Raw genomic sequence first — 19,077 nt, forward strand, 5'->3', positions numbered from 1 at the left:
CACATAGGAGAAATTGGAAGAAATGTACAAATCCCAGAGAGAATCCCAGGAATATGCAAATAAACAGCTAAAACAAAGAATGAAATCATTCAATTGTTGAAAATTAAAATAGAATTAATAAAGAAACATACACTGTGGCAATTTTGGAAATAAAAATTAGGAAATTTCAACAGGAGCTACAGATGCAAGATTCTCCAACAGAAAGAAGAGATGGGAAATAGTATCTCAGGCATTGAAAGTACATTAGAAAAAATGGGAACAATGCTGTAAGAAAATAGTATATCCAAAAAACTACCAAAATGAAATATCTAGTAAATGTCAAACACTATGAAAAGCCAAAGTCTAAGAATAAAAAAGCAGAGTAAAAAGAATCCCAGCACAAGACCCAGAAAATTATTTCAACAAAATCATAGAGGAAAATTTGCCCAACCTACCCTAGGAGATGCTTATAAAGGTACAAGAAGAATACAAAACACCAATAGAGTGAACCAAAAGAGAAAGTTACCTATGTGTACAATAATAAAAAACAATCATACAAAACAAAAAAAGAATATTAAATGCTGCAAGGGAAATAGAACACATAACATATAAGTGCAGTTCTGACTTGATAAGTGAGACTCTAAAAGTCAGAAAGGCCTAGACAGATGTGCTGCAGACTCTAAGATTCCACAGATGCCAGGTCAGTGCACTGTTGTTAGCAAAATATTCAATCAGTATAGATGGAGAAAATAAGATAGTCCATGATAAAGCAAAATACTAACAAATATTTATCAACAAATCCAGGCCTATAGAAGGTGGTAGACGGAAAAAAAACAACCATGGTAAGTTAACTATATATAAAAACACAAGGTACAAATAATCTCATACCAGTAAAAAAAATAAAGGAAATGTATGCACACACACACACACACACACACACACACACACACACACACACACACACACAAGACCATCATCACCCACAACAAAAGAACAGGAATCACCAACTAAATGCACCTAAGAAGCAAACTGGTGTAGACTTTTTAATACCAGAAAAGATAGACTTTAAACCAAAACTAATCAAAAGCATTAGAAAGGCCACTGCACACTCATAAAAGAAAAAATTCACAGAAATACCATTTCTACTCTTACCATCTATGCCCCAAAGGTTGGTCACTAAGTTTGTAAAAGAAACACCGATACTGTTTAAATTATATAATGACACTCAGACATTGACAGTGGGAGACGTCAATATTACATTGTTATCAATAGCCAGGTCATCTAGACAAAATCTAAAGCCAAAAAGACTGGAACTAACAGGTGTTGTAGACCAAATTTGTACCTAACACCAAAGAATATACCTTCTTCTCTGTGCATCATGGTACATTCTCCCAAATTCACCACATTATCAGAAACAAAGCAAATCTCAACAGATACAGGGAAATTAAAATAACTTCCTGCATCATATCAGATCATTATAAATTAAAGCAAGATATAAACAACAACAGCAGTAACAGAAATCTTACAAACTTATGGAAACAGAACAACTCTCTAGAGAATGAAAAGTAGGTTGGGACAGAAATAAAGAAACAAATAGTGACATCCAAGAACTTCAAAGAAAATTGATACACTGAATACCCAAAATTGTGGGACACAAGGAAAAAGTAGTTTTAAGAGGCAAGTTCATAGATTTAAGTGTCTAGCTAAAACTACTGGAGACATCTCACTCTGGCAATTTACTGCACACCTGAAGCCTCTAGAAATAAAAAGAAATAATGTCACCTAGGAGGAGTAGACAGAAATATATAATCAAACTGATTGTTGAAATCAATAAAATAAAAAGTGAATAATACAAATTATCAGTGAAGCAAAGAGCTAATTCTTGAGGAAACTCAACAAGATAAACAAATCCCTTCCCACACTTACTAAAAGAAACAGAGACAAAATTTAGATTTAAAAATGAATGATAAATGTAAAGGGGCAAACTATAGATACTGAGGAAATTTACAGAATCATAAAAACATATTTTAAAATCTATATTCATCCAAATTGGAAAATCTAAAATAAATGGATAATTTTCTTGATAATTCTCCATACCAAACTTAACTCAAGATCATATATAAAATAGATATAAATTTTAATTATACCCATAACACCAGTGAAATAGAAATAGTCATTATAAATCTCCCAAGGGAAGGGGAGAAACCCATAGTCATACAGTTTTGTGCAGAATTGAACTAGATGTTCAAAGATGAGTTAACATGAATTCTTCTCAAATTCTTTCACAAGTCAGAAAAAAAGGAATATTGCCTAATTCATTTTGTGAGGTAGAGTTACCCTGATACCCAAATTTCAGAGGGCCCAATAAACAGAGAACAGCTGACTAATTTCCCTTTTGATAATCAATGCAATCATACTCAAGAAAATAATTGTAAAACAAATGTAATATCTTATTAAAATTACATCCCAGAGATGCACGGATGGTTCAATATATAAAAATCAAATAATGTATTAGCCATGTAAACACACTGAAGGGAAAAATGAAGAGCACATGATCATGTCATTAAACAAGAAAAGTCTTAGATAAAATTCACCATCTCTTCATCATAAATTCCTAGAGGCAATAGGGATATAAGGGGCATACTTCAACAGGGTGAATGCAATTTACAGAAAAGTCCATAGCCAACATTAAAATTTAGCAATGCTGACATTTTTATAATGAGTGTTTTTTGCTTCCCTTTAAAAATTTTTTTAAGTACACTCAAATATTTTAGTTATAAAAGTAGAAAATCATGGTTAAGATGGGAGTCCCACATCACAGTGAGACTGAGTAGCTTAAAATTATCAAATAAATTAACGAGCATGTAGGAGTTGTGGGGCTTCCCATGAATGTTTCTAGTGTGAGTAGAAACTTAGAGCCCCATAGTGGTAGGCACATACAGCTAATTCAGTCACTAAATGTAGGAGTATTCTTCTAGTCCATTATAGGACTTTATGAAAGTACTAAGTCAGCACAGCACATAGACACTTGTCTGCCCTTGTTTATTTTAGTATTAAGAACAATATTAAAGATAAGGATCAACCAAGATGCCCCTCAACATATGAGGAAATAAAGAAAAGTTTTCATCTAAATTTTGTGGTTTTATTTTTATATGTACAAAGATTCATTATTGCTATTTACAATGCATTCTTAGAATTTTGAAAGTTTCATTCCATGATTTACCACACTTAAATATACAGTTATTTTTAACTAAATCTTATGTACCGATTTTAGAGATGTTTAAATAAATAACTGCTATGTAATTTATAAATGATTGAAACCAGTCATGCAATTAATAAGATTACTGGGTAGAGAAATCTCTTAGTTATATTGGAATTCAGATGAAAGCTTCACAGAATTTATGTACAAATAAAGCAGTTGTCCTCAACCTGGAAGAATTAAATGATGTCACTAGCAGGAATTGGGGATGGAGTAGGTGGTCATCATGTTAACTAAACAGACAGACTCTGGAAATTTAAATTTTTCACAGACTCTAGATGTAGCATCATTAGTGTGTGTGTGTGTGTGTGTGTGTGTGTGTGTGTGTGTGTGTGTGTGTGTGTGTGTGTGTTGGTGTGTGTGTGTGTTGTGTGTGTGTGCACATGTGTATGTTTGTGCATGTGTGTCCATGTGTTTGTTTGCACATATATATAAACACATTTTTGCCCTATGAAATAAGGAGAGGTATTAATTGAAAATTGAAGGCCTGAAGGAATTGGGCATGGTCTACATTCTGAGCCCAGTATGGAGATAGTATCACATCTGTCTCATGAACTGAACAAGCACACAAAAGTCACAAATATGAAAAGGAAACTGTTTGAACTGAGTAATGGAATCACTAGTAAGATGAACAATAGACATGGGTGACAGAAGAGCAAATACTGACAAAGGACATGCTACACATTTGTGAATTGCCAGAATAAAACCTTCTATGCTGTATACTAATTAAAAATAATTATCCAAATGAAACAAATCTCCCCACTATAATGAATCTGAACCACTGGAATTTTTATTTGCATCCTCTTTGAAAGCTTAATTTTATCTGTTTTGCTTTGAAAGAATCTGTCTGTCACATTCCTCTATTTCTACATCTTAGGCCCACAGGGTAACTCATCACAAAACAAGAGGTCATACATTTTTTAAATGTTTATTATTATTAAGTGTACAATAAGATTGAGAAAAGAACAGTAGTCCTGTTTGCCTCATCTCAAATATTTTTTGACATTAGTAAAACAACATTTTCATCTCAAATATTAAATAGGACATATCACCACCAACAGCAAAGACTTGCCCTACATTTGTCCTACATCCTCTGCAGTCCATATCCACTGAGCGAGGCTCTTCATTCCTTACTCAGCAGAACATTATGACAGTGGCAGTGCAGGTCCCAGAATGCAAGTGAAGTAGATGAGTAGGAAAATTGTTTTTTGTTTTGTTTTGTTTTTTCGAGACAGGGTTTCTCTGTGTAGCTTTGCGCCTTTCCTGGGACTCACTTGGTAGCCCAGGCTGGCCTCGAACTCACAGAGATCTGCCTGGCTCTGTCTCCCGAGTGCTGGGATTAAAGTCGTGCGCCACCACCGCCCGGCGAGTAGGAAAATTGTATGAGAAGAATTTGTACATAAAACACAGGGTCACTTCCCAGGTTCTATTTGCTGCTAAAATACTCAATAAGACTTCTTTGCAGCCACTACTGGATTATAAAATGAGCAACAACAATATAGGAAACCACAGATAAATAAGAAAAAATCGGTCATCCTATGGTATTGATCTGTGAGAACTGAGGATCATGGAAGATGATCTTGGTTTAGAAATCAAAATTCAACTTATCTTCTCATTAAAAATGATTGGTTTGGAGGAGGAGTGATAGGTCTTATATAGTAGATGAAGCACACAGGTATGGTGTTCTTTCTGGAGCTCTTTGAATATTTAAAAATCAAAATTTAATTTGTAAATGAATTGTGGTTTTTTGATGAGCTGGATAGTTTTGAAAGAGCAGTATTTAGGAAATTAAATGATTTGGACTGATTTTTGGTTTTCAAGACAATGGAATCACAGGCTTTGGTTAGATAATCTGTACGTGCCACTGGTACAGAGCAGGCCCCAGTGTGAATGCCATGTATAACTCAATTGCGCTAAACATGAAGTTGCTTTTCCATGACATGGACTTTGTGATGCAATCCCATGAATTATTATTTTGTGAGTCATCCTGAACCAATAATGCATGTCTCATTGTGGACAATCTAGCAACATCCACTGATATCATTTGCTGTGGGATGTCTTTCCATATGCTGTGAATATGTGTTGCTCTGAGTGGTTGATAAAAAAAGCTGTTTGATCAATGGTGAGGCAGAGTAAGGTTAGGTGGTACTTTCCAACTGGAGAGAGAGGAAAAATAAAGGCAGAAGTACAGGAGATGCCAGCTTTTGAGGAATTTTGTTATAGGAAGATTGCCTTGCAATCCAGATTTTTGAAAGGAAGACATGCCTTATTTCAGGTGGTGGTGAAACATGCTTTTAATCACAGCACTTCAGAGGCAGAAGCAATTCGATCTCTGAGTTTGAGTCCAGTTTGTTCTACAGATTGAGTTCAAGGACAGCCATGGCTGAAAAGAGAAACCTTGTCTCTAAAAACAATACAAAAAAATAAAGAAAAATGGACAGAAAGAAGGAAAGAAAGAAAAAGAAGACATGCTTTTAATTTAAGATAATTTCTTATTTTTAATTCAAAACAAAAATTTTATTCATTTTATATATCAGCCATAGACCCCCCTCTCATCCCTGCTCCTGCTCCCTGAACCCCTGCTTAAACCCCTCTGACCCACCCCTCATCCCCTCCTCCAAAAGGTAAGTTCTCCCATGGGTGGACAGCAAAGCCTGGTACATTCAGTAGAGGCAGGACCAAGTTTCTCACCCCTGATTCAAGTGTGAGCAAGGTGTCCAACCATAGGTAATGGGATCCAGAAAACAAGCTCGTGCATCAGAGATAGATCCTAATCACGTTGCCAGGGGTCCTTCAAACAGACCCAGCTACACAACTGTCTCCCATATGCAGGGGATCTTGTCTGGCCCCATGCAGGTTCCACAGCTGTTGGTCTAAAGTTCCTGAATTCCTATGTGCTTGGTTGAGTTGCCTCTGTAAATTTCCCCATTGTGATCTTGACCCCCCTTCCTCATATAATCCCTCTTCCCTCTCTTCAACTGGACTCCCAGAGCTCAACCTGGTGCTTGGCTGCGGATCTCTGCATCTGCTTCCAACCGTACCTGGATGAAGGCTCTATGAGGACAGTTAGGGGATTCACCAATCTGATTACCAGGGTAAGCCAGTTCAGGAACCCTAACCACTATTGCTAGTTGTCTAAGCTTGGGATATCCTTGTGGATTCCTATGAATTCCCTAGCACCAGGTTTCTCCCTTACCCAATAATGTCTCCCTCTATCAAGATGTCTCTTTCATTGCTCTCCCTCTCCATCACTCCCCCAGCTAGACCACCCTGTTTCCTCATGTTCTCATCCCCCATCTCCAGACCTCTATTGTCCCTCCTTTTCCCCAGTTCGCTCATGGAAATCTCCACTCTTTCCCCTTCCTAAGGTGATCTGTATGTCCCTCTTAGGGTCCTCCTTTTGTCCTCGTTTTTATGGCGATTTGGTTTGTAGTCTGATTATCCTCTGCCTTACATCTAGTATCCACTTATGGATACTATGTACATACTATATTTGTGTTTATGAGTCTGGGTTACCTCACTCAGGATAGTATTTTCTAGTTCTATCCATTTACCTACAAGTTTCATGATGTCATTGTTTTTCTCTGCTGAGTAATACTCCATTTTGTATATATACCACATTTTCTTTATCCGTTCTTCAGTTGAGGCGCATCTAGGTTGTTTCCAGGTTCTGGCTATTATGAATAATTCTGCTATGAACATAGTTGAATAAGTGTCCTTGAGGTAACTTGAGCATCCCTTGGGTATATGCCCAAGAATAGTATCATTGGGTCTTGAGGAAGATTGATTCCCAATTTTCTGAGAAGTTCTGTTTTCCACAATGGCTGTACAAATTTGCATTCCCACCAACAGTGGAACAGTGTTCTCCTTGCTCCACATCCTCTCCAATACAAAATCTCACCAGTGTTTTTGATCTTAGCCATTCTGACAGATGTAAGATGGTATCTCAGTGTCATTTTGATTTGCATTTTCCTGATGATTAAGGATGTTGAGCAATTCTTTAGAAGTCTTTCAATCATTTGAGATTATTCTGGTAAAAACTCTCTGTTTAAATCTGTAGCCTGTTTTTAAATTTGCTTGTTTGGTATACTGATGTCTAGTTTCTTGAGTTCTTTATATATTTTGGAGATCAGACCTCTGTTAGATATGGGATTGGAGAAGATCTTTTCTCATTCTGTAGGCTGTCATTGATTTGTCATATATACCATGTCCTTTGCATTACAGAGACTTCTCAGTTTCAGGAGATGCCATTTATTAATTGTTGCTCTTAGTGTCTGTGCTACTGGTTTTATATTTAAGACATGATCTCCTGTGCCAATGCATTCTAGGCTACTTTCTACTTTCCCCTCTTTTGCATTCAGTGTAGCTAGATTTATTTGAGATCTTTGATAGACACTGATTTGAGTTTTGTGCATAGTAATAAATACAGATTTGTTTGCAATCTTCTACATGTTAACATCCAGTTATCCCAGCACCGCTTGTTGAAGATGCCTTCTTTTTTCCCTTGTACAATTTTGGCTTCTTTGTTCAAAAATCAGGTGTCCACAGGTGTGTGGATTAATGTCAGGACTTTCATTTTGATTCAGTTGGTCAACATGTCAATTTTTATGTCAATACCAACCTTGATTTTATCAAGCTATAGTTAATCTTGAAGTCAGGGATGATGATATCTCCAGAAGTTGCTATATTGTACAGGATTGTTTTAGCTATGCTAGGTTTTCTGTTTTTCCATATAAACTTAAGTATTTTTCTATTGAGGTCTGTGAAGAATTGTGTTGGGATTTTGATGGGTATTAAACTGAATATGTATATTGATTTTGGTAAGATTTTCATTTTTATTATGTTAGTTCTACCTATTGATGAGCATGGGAGATCTTTTCATTTTCTGATATCTTCTTCTATTACTTTTTCAAGGATGTAAAGTTCTTGTCATACAGGTCTTTCACTTGTTCGGTTAGAGTTACATTAGGGTTTTTTATATTAGTTGTGGCTATCGTAAAGGGTGATATTTTTCTGATTTCTTTCTTGGCCTGTTTGTCATTTGTGTAGAGGAGAGCTATTGTTTTTTTGAATTAATCTTGCATCTAGCCACATTACTCATGGTTTTTATGAGTTGTAGGAGTTCCCTGGTAGAATGTTTTTGGCCACTTATATGTATGCTATCATCTCATCTGCAAACAGTGAAAGTTTGACTTCTTCCTTTCCTATTTGTATCCCCTTCATCTCTTTTTGTTGTCTTATTGCTCTAATTAGGACTTTGAGTACTATATTGAATAGATATGGGGAGAGTGGACAGCCTTGTCTTATTCCTGATTCAGTGTCATCACTTTGAATTTCTGTCCATTAAATTTGATGTTTTCTGTTGGCTTGTTGTAAATTGTCTTTATTATGTTTAGGTATGTTCCTTTTATTCCTGAACTCTTCTAGACCTTTATAATGAAGGGGCATTAGATTTTGTCAAAGGCTTTTCCAGCATCTAATGTGATGATCATGCAGTTTTTTCTTTCAGTTTATTTATATGTTGTATTATATTGATAGATTTTCATACATTGAACCATCTCTGCATCTCTGGGATAAAGCCTACTTTATCATGGTGGATTATTTAATTCATATGTTGTTGGATTGTTTCATTATTTTATTGAGTATTTTTGCATCAATGTTCATGAGGGAGATTGGTCTGTAATTCTCTTTCTTTTGCTTTTTTGTGTGATATGACTGTTTGGGTAACTGTACACTGATAGAATTAACTTGGCAATAGTCCTCCTGTTGCCAATGTGTGAAACAAATTGCAGAGTATTGTATTAGCTCTTCTTTGAAGCTTTGGTAGAGTTCTTCACTGAAACCATCTGGCCAGAGGCTTTTTTTTGGATAGGAGAATTTAAATGACTGCTTCTATTATATAGGAGTTATAGGTGTATTTAAATTGTTTATCTGGTCATGATTTAATTTGTGTATATGGTACCTCTCCAGAAAATTGTCCCTTTATTTTAAATTTTCCAATTTTATGGGGTACAGGTTTTTGAAGTAAGACCTGATGATTCCCTGGATTGCCTTGTTGTCAGTTTTTATGTGTCCTTTTCATTTTTGATTTTGTTAATTTGGATATTTTCTCTCTGCCTTTTACTTAGTTTAGATAAGGGTTTATCTATCTTATTGATGTTTTCAAAGAACCAACACTCTGTTTCGTTGATTATTTGTGGTGTTCTCTTTATTTCTATTTTATTGATTTCAGCCCTCAATTTGATTATTTCCTTGCATCTACTTCTCCTGGGTGAGTTTGCTTCTTTTTTCTTCCCTAGGTTTCAGATATGCTGCTAAGTCGCTAGTATAAGATATCTCCAACTTCTTTATGTAGGCATTTAGACTTATGAATTTTCCTCTTAGTACTGCTTTCAGAGTGTCCCATAAGTTTGGATATGTTGCACATTTATTTTCATTGAGTTCTAGGAAGTCTTTAATTTCTTTCTTTATTTCTCCCTTGACTGAGTGGTGATTTAGTTAATCATTATTCAATTTTCATGAGTTTGTTGGATTTCTGAAATTTGTGATGCTGTTGAATTCTAACTTTAAGACACGGTGGTCTGACAAAATACAGGGGGTTATTCCATTTTTTTTTTTTTTGGTAACTGTTCAGGTTTGCTTTGTGACCAAGTATGTGGTCACACACTTAGAGAAGGTTCCATAGAGTACTAAAAAGAAGGTATATTCCCTTGTGTTTGGGTGGAATATTTTGTAGATGTCTACTAAGTCCATTTGAATTATAATATCTCTTATTTCCATTATTTCTCTAAGTGTCTGTCTGGCAGACATGTCCACTGGGTAGAGATGCAGTGTTGAAGTTTCCCACCATTAGTGTTTGGGTTTTGATGTGCAATTTAAGCGTTTAGTAATGTTTCTTTTACATATGTGGTTGCCCTTGTATTTGATGCATAAATTTTCAGAACTGAGACCTCATATTGATAAATTTTTCTTGTGATGAATATATAATGTCCTTCTCAATCTCTTTTGATAAACTTTAGTTTGAAATCTATTTTTCAGACATTAGGATAGCTACACCAGCTTGCTTCTTAAGTCCATTTGACTAGAAAGACTTTTCCCAGCCCATTACACTGAGATAGTGTCTGTCTTTGATGTTGAGGTACATTTCTTGTATGCAGCGAAAGAATGGATCCTTTTTTGTATCCATTCTGTTAGTCTGTGTCTTTTTATAGGAAAATTGAGTCCATTGATATTAAACAATATTAATTTTTCCCTGTTATTTTTTGGTGGTAGTGTTGTGTGTCTCCCTTTTTGGGGATTTGTTGGTGTGGGATTATCTATTGCTTGTATTTTCCTGGGTGCATCTAAAGTCTTCAGGTTGAATTTTTCCTTCTATTGCTTTCTGTAGGGCTGGATTTATGGAGCTGTATTTTTTTTGTATCTGGTTTTGTCATGGAATATCTTGTTCATTCTGTCTATGGCGATTGAGAGTTTTGCTGGGTGTGATAGTCTGGGCTGGCATTGATGGTCTTGGCCGGCTCTCGACGCAAACCGATGGGCGAACCGCGCTATGAAAGTTGCCTTAAATATAAGGCGAGCGCTTTGACTATTGATGGTCTCTTAGTGTATGCATAATATCTGTCTAGGACCTCTGGCTTTCAGAGTCTCCATTGAGAATTCGGATGTTATTCTGATGGCTCTGCCTTTATGTGTAACTTGGCATTTTTCCTTTGCAGCTTTTAATATTTTTTCTTTATTATGTATGTTTAGTGGTTTGATTATTAAGTGGCAGTGGGACATTTTTTTTGGTCCAGTCTATTCAGTGTTATGTAAGCTTCTTGTGTCTTTATAGGCATTTCCTTCTTTAGGATGGGAAAGTTTTCCTCTATGATTTTGTTGAATATATTCTCTGTGCCTTTGGGCTGCTGTTCTTCTCCTTCTTCTATCAATATTGTTCTTATGTTTTATCTTTTAATGGTTTACCAGATTTCCTGAAGGTTTTGTGTTATGACTTTGTTGGCTTTTATGTTTTCTTTGACTGCTGAATCTATTTCCTCCATTGTATCTTTTATGCTAGAGATTCTGTCTTCCATTTTTTGCATTGTTTTGCTTATGCTTGCATCTATACTTCCTATAAATTTCCTCAGATTTTGATTTCCAGCATTACCTCACTTTGTGTCTTCTTTATTGCTCCATTTCAGTTTTGAAGTCTTGTACCATTTCCTTCCCATGTTTGGTCGCTTTTTCTTGGCTTTCTTTAAGGGATTTATTGATTTTTCCAATTTTTTATTTCTCTTTTCCTTGATTCCTTTAAGGGAATTTTTTATTTCCTCTTTAAAGTCCTTTATCATCTTAAAATCATTTTTAAGGTAGTTTTCTTCTGTTTTTTTTTCTACTGTGGGTTGTTCACGTCTTGATGATGTAGAACTATATGATGATGCCATACTGCTCTTAGTGTTGTTGAATATATTCTTACACTAACAACTACTCATTTCTTCCTCCAATTGGTGCCAATGGTGTCCGTGTCTCAGAGAGCCACAATTGGTCTAATCAGCATTCTTGGTCCAACTGGAGCTCTTGATTCAATTGGAGCTGGTGCATTATGTGTTTCAGGGAACAGTTGCAGTCTTGGGCAGTCTTTGGGCAGTGGAGTGGGGCTTATAGTTTACAGTGTCCGACGATAGGGTTGTTGCCAGCCCTGCCTGTAGGAGTATTGCCTGCTGGCCTGCAACTGGGGCTGCAAAAGGTAGCAGGATGAGGGCACAGGGTGTATTCCAGGGCTTAAAGCCTAGAGGTTAGGGTCATCAGTTAGGAGAACAGACTCCAAATTGGAAACTTTTAAGATGGGAAAAAACATATCTTTTATCTGGGACTTAATTTGAGAAGACACAACATTAACCCTGATTATTTGATTTTGGAAAGCTCATGTTTATCTAGAACTACCCCTTTTGTTGGAAGTCTATACAAGGATATTGAAAAAGGAAGCTTTTGCTCTTTTTCTACTTGCTCTCACCTTGCTAGCAAGTCTGTTCTTCAACTGGCATTAGAAACTATTTATTTGAGATTATAGTGTATACTGCAGATCAGCTGAGACCTTCAGCATCATGGACTAAGAAGTTCCTGTATTCTTGAGCTTTGCTTTCCTATGCAGCAATTGTTGGGATCACTAAACCATAGCCTATAAGACATTCTAATAATTTGTATATATGTATATATACATATATAAAGAGATACAGAGACAGATTCATTTTCTAAGTGCTTTTACTCCTGAGAACACTAACTAATACAGAGACAAAAAATTGCTCAACAATGAACATAAATTATAGGAATTTATATTGATTCTTACAATGCTATGGAAACACTTGAAGAATTTCTACACATGGAAAAGTAAGATATATTCAAATGATTAAGTAATACCAAGACAGCACTAAAACACCAGACAGAAAAACAACTGTTAGAATAATATCAAATAATGCAATAACAGTAATAGGCAATACTTAATATATGATTCTCAATAAAAATTAACTGTTAATCTTCACATTCTCTAATCAAAATACATAAACATTAACAGTGGTTTGTAAAATCAACAGTCATTTTTGCTTCCAGAAACTAATCTCACTTATAAACATGCAAAAATCCATTCTGTTAATATGGGGGTAAGAATGTTGAAGAAATGGAACATAATAAAGAAAACTAGAGACTAAACGCATTGATATACATGGATGGAAAAAATTATCAACTAAACACTGAGTAATATAACTCAACGACACAGCAGAAATATCTGTCCTTGTGTCAAAGATGACTTCATTCCAGGGATACAAGAATGGTTCAACACATGCAGATCTGTAAATTAAATGTGGGACATAAATAGACTCAAAGATAGAAATACATGATTATTTAAATATGGGCAAAAAGAGTTCTTAATAAAGTTCAGCATCCATTCAGAATTAAAATTTAAAACAAACAAAAACCTGAAACAGTAGACTGAACACATCTTGACTTAATAAGGTTTCTTCCTTTATTAATTAATAGTTATTGTGCAGACTGGTCACATTTAAAAATATTTTCTATGGCAATCCTTTTGTGAACATTGTACTATATGAGGAGAAACTCAAAGCTTTTCCATTAAAATCATTAGTGAGGCCAGATGTATGTGGTGGTTCATATCCTTAATCCAAGATTTTGGGAGGCAGATGCAGGCAAATCCCTGTCTGTTTATGTCCAGTCTAGCCTACATAGCAAGTCCAAGAAAGCTGGGTTTGCATATAGAAACCCTGCCTAAAAATACTTGGGAAGAAATAGGACAAGTATAAACATATTCTTCACTCTTCCTCAAAATAGTCCTTAATATCTTAGCAAGTACAAAAAGAAATTGTAAATATGATAAACAGAAAATAAGGAAAGAAATGTGCCTCCTGATACCATATATTTTAATGCTAATACTCAGCGGGAAGGAAACGCAGATCTCTGTGGTAACTATGTCATCCTAGTCTATAACAGGATTTGAGGTCTCCCAACAGTACATTGTGACACCCTCTTTCAAGAAAACTGCAAAAGAAAAGAAAGATTTCTAGTTATCCATATTGTGGAGACTATGAAAGAGCCAGTGCATAGGAGACACTGCAGTTTCAACACAGAACGCAGTACTGAAGAAAGGATGCAAAGTGAAGACACAACAATCAGCAGATTTCTGAAGCGGCATACAGATTGCTCTAAGCAGGTTTTTGAAGAAACAAAGACTTTTTTATTTTAAACTGAAAGAAATTCTTTAATTAATGTTAAGTAAGCTAACTTTTATTCAGGTTCCCACAGTACTTACAGCTTTTGCAAAGCACTTTTACTTCAGGAAACACTCCACCTTCCAGTTCAAGTCTTTTCATCTCAGCACTTTATCACTACAAATGTACCAGGCTCTGCCATTTACCTGTTTTTTTCTTATACCCGTTTTTTCATGCTTTGCAGTGCTATTTTTTTGGACTACTTGTATGTTATGTGAGATCTGAGGAGTTATTTCCCTTGTTTCATATGTCCACTTGTTATAGATTACAATGCTAATATTTTGATCAAACACTGACTAAAAACAAAGAGAAGAGAAGTAGTTGATTAGGCTCATGGATCACAATAAAGGAAGACAAGGCAGGATTCTGGAGTCTGCAACTGAAGCGTAGATCCTCATGGGAAAAAAACACTACTTACTGGCTTGCTCTGCTTGATTTCTCATACAACCCTGCCTAGAGACAGCAATGCCCACAGTGGGCTGAGTACTCCTCTATCAAGTACCAATTAATAAAACGTATTAAAGGTAGGATGACAAGCTAGTTCAATGATGATTTTTTTTAGTTAGTTCCCACTAACTTTTTAATGTACCTTGTGGTAAATTGACAAATTTACCACTTTCCAAGCTCCATAGTGTTTGCCCTCAACAAACAAGCTATTCTTCTTCCTAAATTTCTAGCAATGTGAAGCTACTCAACTTTATATTAAAGTTTCCACACATTGATAAATATGGTTTTATGTAATATAATAAGTGAAATGTGGTTGCTCATTTTATGTGTATATGAATGTGCTCACTTGCTTATTTCACCATGCTCATCTAATGTAGAAATGGAAGAAATAGGTAAAACTACTGATAACAGCATGTGTCTAACTTTCCTCAGATGCCACCCTCTGTGTGCAGTGCTGATTGTGGTCCTGGATTCAGAAAATTGTGGCAGGAGAGAATGACAGTCTGCTGTTTTGATTGCAACCCCTGCCCAGAAAATGAAATAACTAATGAGACAAGTGAGTGTTTGCTGCTAGATAAATTCTTCCCAATGATCATCCTCTCTAACCCACATGGGGATGATCTAAGGGAATAAAAGTTAACTCCATAAAACAAATACATCACTTGTTCATTTTTATAGAAATGTAATCAGTAACAGCATATCTTCAAGTAACACCTTTTACCATGACATGCAGCTTTGACTCATTAAAAATTCATGTCATGTGTCGTTTTCTCAAATAAACAGTTTTGGTAATCAAACTGCACTGTATGGGAATTCTACACAAGGTATTTCCTAGAGTGATCATCTCCTCTAAAATTACAGGTAGATTATATTACAATTATGAGTATTTAATAATACTTATTTATTAAAGTTGATGTGTGTATGTCCCTCTACATAAGTTTAAAGTACCATGCATGTATGGCAGTCATTGGAGAACAGAACAGGGCATCAGAGCCAATGAACCCTATTATGTGGGTGCTAGGAACCAAATGAATGTCCTCTGTAAGATTAATGGAGACAAGAATAATTACTTGTAAAATTATCAGGAACTGTTCAGTATGAGACATAAAACTTCAAGAAATATCCAGAGATCCTTTTTTCAAAGGATCAATGTAATTTGAAGCCTAGGGAAGTGTAAATAAGGGTTGGGACCTGATGTAGAAAATACAAAGAGTCCTGTGATCAATATTTTTCTATACATCACCCATTTAATAATATCACAAATATAAGATTAAAATTGTTTTGTATTTAAACAACTATCCACAATTATCTAAATAGTGTTGTCACCCACAAAGCTCTTATTAGTCAAATGATTATTTGTTTCGAGTTGGCTCCATGCAAATGGCAGACAGATTGTTTTTTCTCTTTTATTGACTGTCATCATATGCAAAAGTCTCTAAAGGACACATATGGCCAGTAATATGCCATAGCAATTAAATTCCTTTCTACTAAAGCTGATGATGAGTTCATCCCTATGTAGTAGGAAGAGATAGCCAACTCCTAGAAATTGTCTTCTGACCTCCATGCACTCACATATACAACATTTACTGAAAAATTAAAAAAAGTCTAGTGAAATTGTTTTAAAAGTAAAAACATATAAGAGTAATGGGTATTTACAATGATAAATACAACAAAAATTAAGAAAAATATTTTATTGTTTCTTCAATTTTATGTATGTATGTGAGATGAGTGGTTATGTGTGCACAATTGGAGGTGCATGTGAGAGGCATCCAATGTCTCTGTAGTTAGAGTTACAGCCAGCTGTGAGACACCTGACATGGTTGCTGGGGACTGAACTCAGGGCTTCTGCAAGAGCAGTACATTCTTTTTACAACTGAGCCAACTTTCAGTCTCCTAAGTAAATTAACTAATTCCATGTATCCTTAAATGCATTGTTCTAGATAAAAAGACTTAAAATCTAGAAGCACATCATGACTCTTCAATTATTCACTGATTCATAGCAATTGTAATCCCATTTCCTTATCTTGCAAGTTTAGAGATTACAGCTTATGAATGGGGTCCTATTTCTAAAAACATTCTGTGCTATCACTCTTACTTGAGTGTTCTTGTGTTGGGTTGTTCATGGTGTTATAACAATATCCCTTCATACTGGAGTATACTCACAGAGTCTCGGTCTTACATAGGTGGAAATTAGGGAAGGAGCAAGGTGTTTGTCTCTTCTTAAGGGTGATGGAATCAAGATGTAGGGCTTGTTAATTCTAAACATATACAGAGGTTTCTACCTTATGTGATAGGGTTACTGTTTCTTTATGAACAAGCCACAGGAGTACAGGGTCCTTCCTGCCAGATGAAGACACAAGTAAGGGGGCATTTGTTTAATGTATTTAATTATATTTGCATTTTCAAACATCAAAATTATATAAGTTTCTTCTATCTTTTTCATCCTCCTACTTACCCCATATAAACTGAATCACTCTCATATTCATGAGCTCTTTTGTTATTCTACATGTCGGCACACATATAAATCTTCACACATACACACACACACACACACACACACACACACACCCCTAATGATTCTGAAGGGATTTTTAGCCCACCAAAGCATGGTCAACATGTCTTTATCAAGCCCTGCCCTTCTCCCCCATTTCTTGCCTTTCTAAAAAACACTAGATTACTGAGGTAGTTTGGACGTGATTTGGCCCCAAAAGATCATGAAGAATGATTTTATTAGTAGATGTCGCCTAATGTGTTCTTTTAGGAGGAAGTGTGTCGTTCTGGAGGCAGATACACTCAAGCCACACTCAATGAGTCAGTTTATTACTGTGGCCTATGGTTCAAAGATGTGTAATTTTAATGTACTCTCTACAGCACCAGGTCTGCATGCATGCCACTATGCCCAAACATAATAATGAACTAAACCTCTGAACTATAAGACACCCAATTAAATGTTTTTCTTTACAAGAGTTGCCAAGCTCATGATTTCTCCTTACAGCAGTAGAAACACTACCTAAAACATTTTACAGTTTTTTGTTTTGTTTTTTTGAGACAGGGTTTTATGTGTAGCTCTGGCTATACTAGAACTAGCTCTGTAGACCACACTGTCATTGAACTCACAGAATTCTGCTTGCCTCTGCTTCTCTTGTGTTAGGATTAGAGACATGAAACACTATCTACAGGCTGACAATTACATACTTAAAGCTTGCCACCAAGGTCTGTTCCCTTAGTTGGCCACTTCCTCCTCCTAAGGCTCTCTATCAAGGTCTTTATATCAAAGTATTGAAGTCAGGCTAGCCATACCCCCCTGTGGCTGTCCTAACTGATGTGACTATCGAATTAAACACTTCATCCTCAGGTGGGCTGCCCCTTTTACATTTATAAACTGCCATTTTCCTTCAGAGCATGTCTGTCTCCTCTCTATCCAGAGGCAGTTCTTTGTATTCCAGCCAAATACCTGTTCCCCATCTCCCATGGTCCTTTTCCTTCTCCCTCATCCTCTCTCTCCTGTCTTTGTCTCTTATTCCCTCACCATTCACCTCCAAGGCAAATAAATCTCCTTTGTGTTGAGAACTTGATTCTGGGGTACATTTTGCTGACTCTAAGAATCCCTACTGATTCTGTTTAGTGTTGCTTCTATGTCAATGCATTTGACTTGACAAATTCATACTAGAAAATACATCAGAGGTCTTGTCCCAGGAGAAGACACAGTCTCCATCTGTCACATGGACAGCATTCATAGAACAGAAAGAAATCAGCAAGCAGTGCATTTGTGGGATCTAGGACTTTAAAATATACATTGTGCAAAACAATGGTTAAAGATTTCGGCTTCTGTCACTTAAAAACTTTAAGTCACTTTCACATCGTATCCAGAATTGTTCTGAAATATCTGTGCTTTCCTTAAGATGACAAATGGAACCATTAACACACAGTTAAATAGACAACATAATAATGATTGTTTGGTTTCCTTACACATAGATATAATGAGTGAATATAGTGAAATTGAAGCATTGGTATGCAGCAATACCTTTCACCTACATCTGCAGGAAGAATGTGGACATTGGACTGCTTCTGCAGCACACTTAATTGAAATACCTTGTCTCTAAAAATGCTGAAGCTACACTAATCATACTTTCCTTTCTCCATCAGATGTGGATCAGTGTATGAAGTGTCCAGAGGAGCAGTATACCAATGCCGAGAAAAACCAGTGCATTCCCAAATCTGTGGTCTTTCTGACCTATGAAGACCCCTTGGGGATGGCTCTGACCTTAATGGCCTTGTGCTTCACTGCATTCACAACTGTGGTTCTTGGGGTATTTGTGAAGCATCATGACACTCCCATTGTCAAGGCCAATAACCGCAGTCTCAGCTACACCTTGAACATCCCACTCCTCTTTTGTTTCCTATGTCCCTTACTCTTTATTGGCCAACCTAATGCAGCTAAATGTATCCTGCAGCAAATCACATTTGGAGTTGTATTCACTGTGGCCGTTTCCACTGTGTTGGCCAAAACAGTTACTGTTGTTCTTGCTTTCAAAGTCACAGCCCCAGGAAGAAGGATGAGGTTCTACCTGACTTTAGGGGCTCCCAACTATATCATTGGCATCTGTACCCTCATCCAAATTATTCTCTGTGCAA

General features: G+C 36.1%; 1 protein-coding gene across 1 annotated transcript in view; it reads left to right on the forward strand.

The window, feature by feature from the left end:
* LOC128095027 (vomeronasal type-2 receptor 116-like) overlaps window positions 1-19,077 on the forward strand; it is a 54,536-nt gene that overhangs the window by 35,043 nt on the left and 416 nt on the right. The gene's annotated exons all lie outside the window — the stretch shown is intronic.

This window comes from Peromyscus californicus, unplaced genomic scaffold (genome assembly GCF_007827085.1).
Source record: "Peromyscus californicus insignis strain IS unplaced genomic scaffold, ASM782708v3 Scaffold_4__1_contigs__length_199733344, whole genome shotgun sequence".
Lineage (NCBI taxonomy): Eukaryota > Metazoa > Chordata > Mammalia > Rodentia > Cricetidae > Peromyscus > Peromyscus californicus.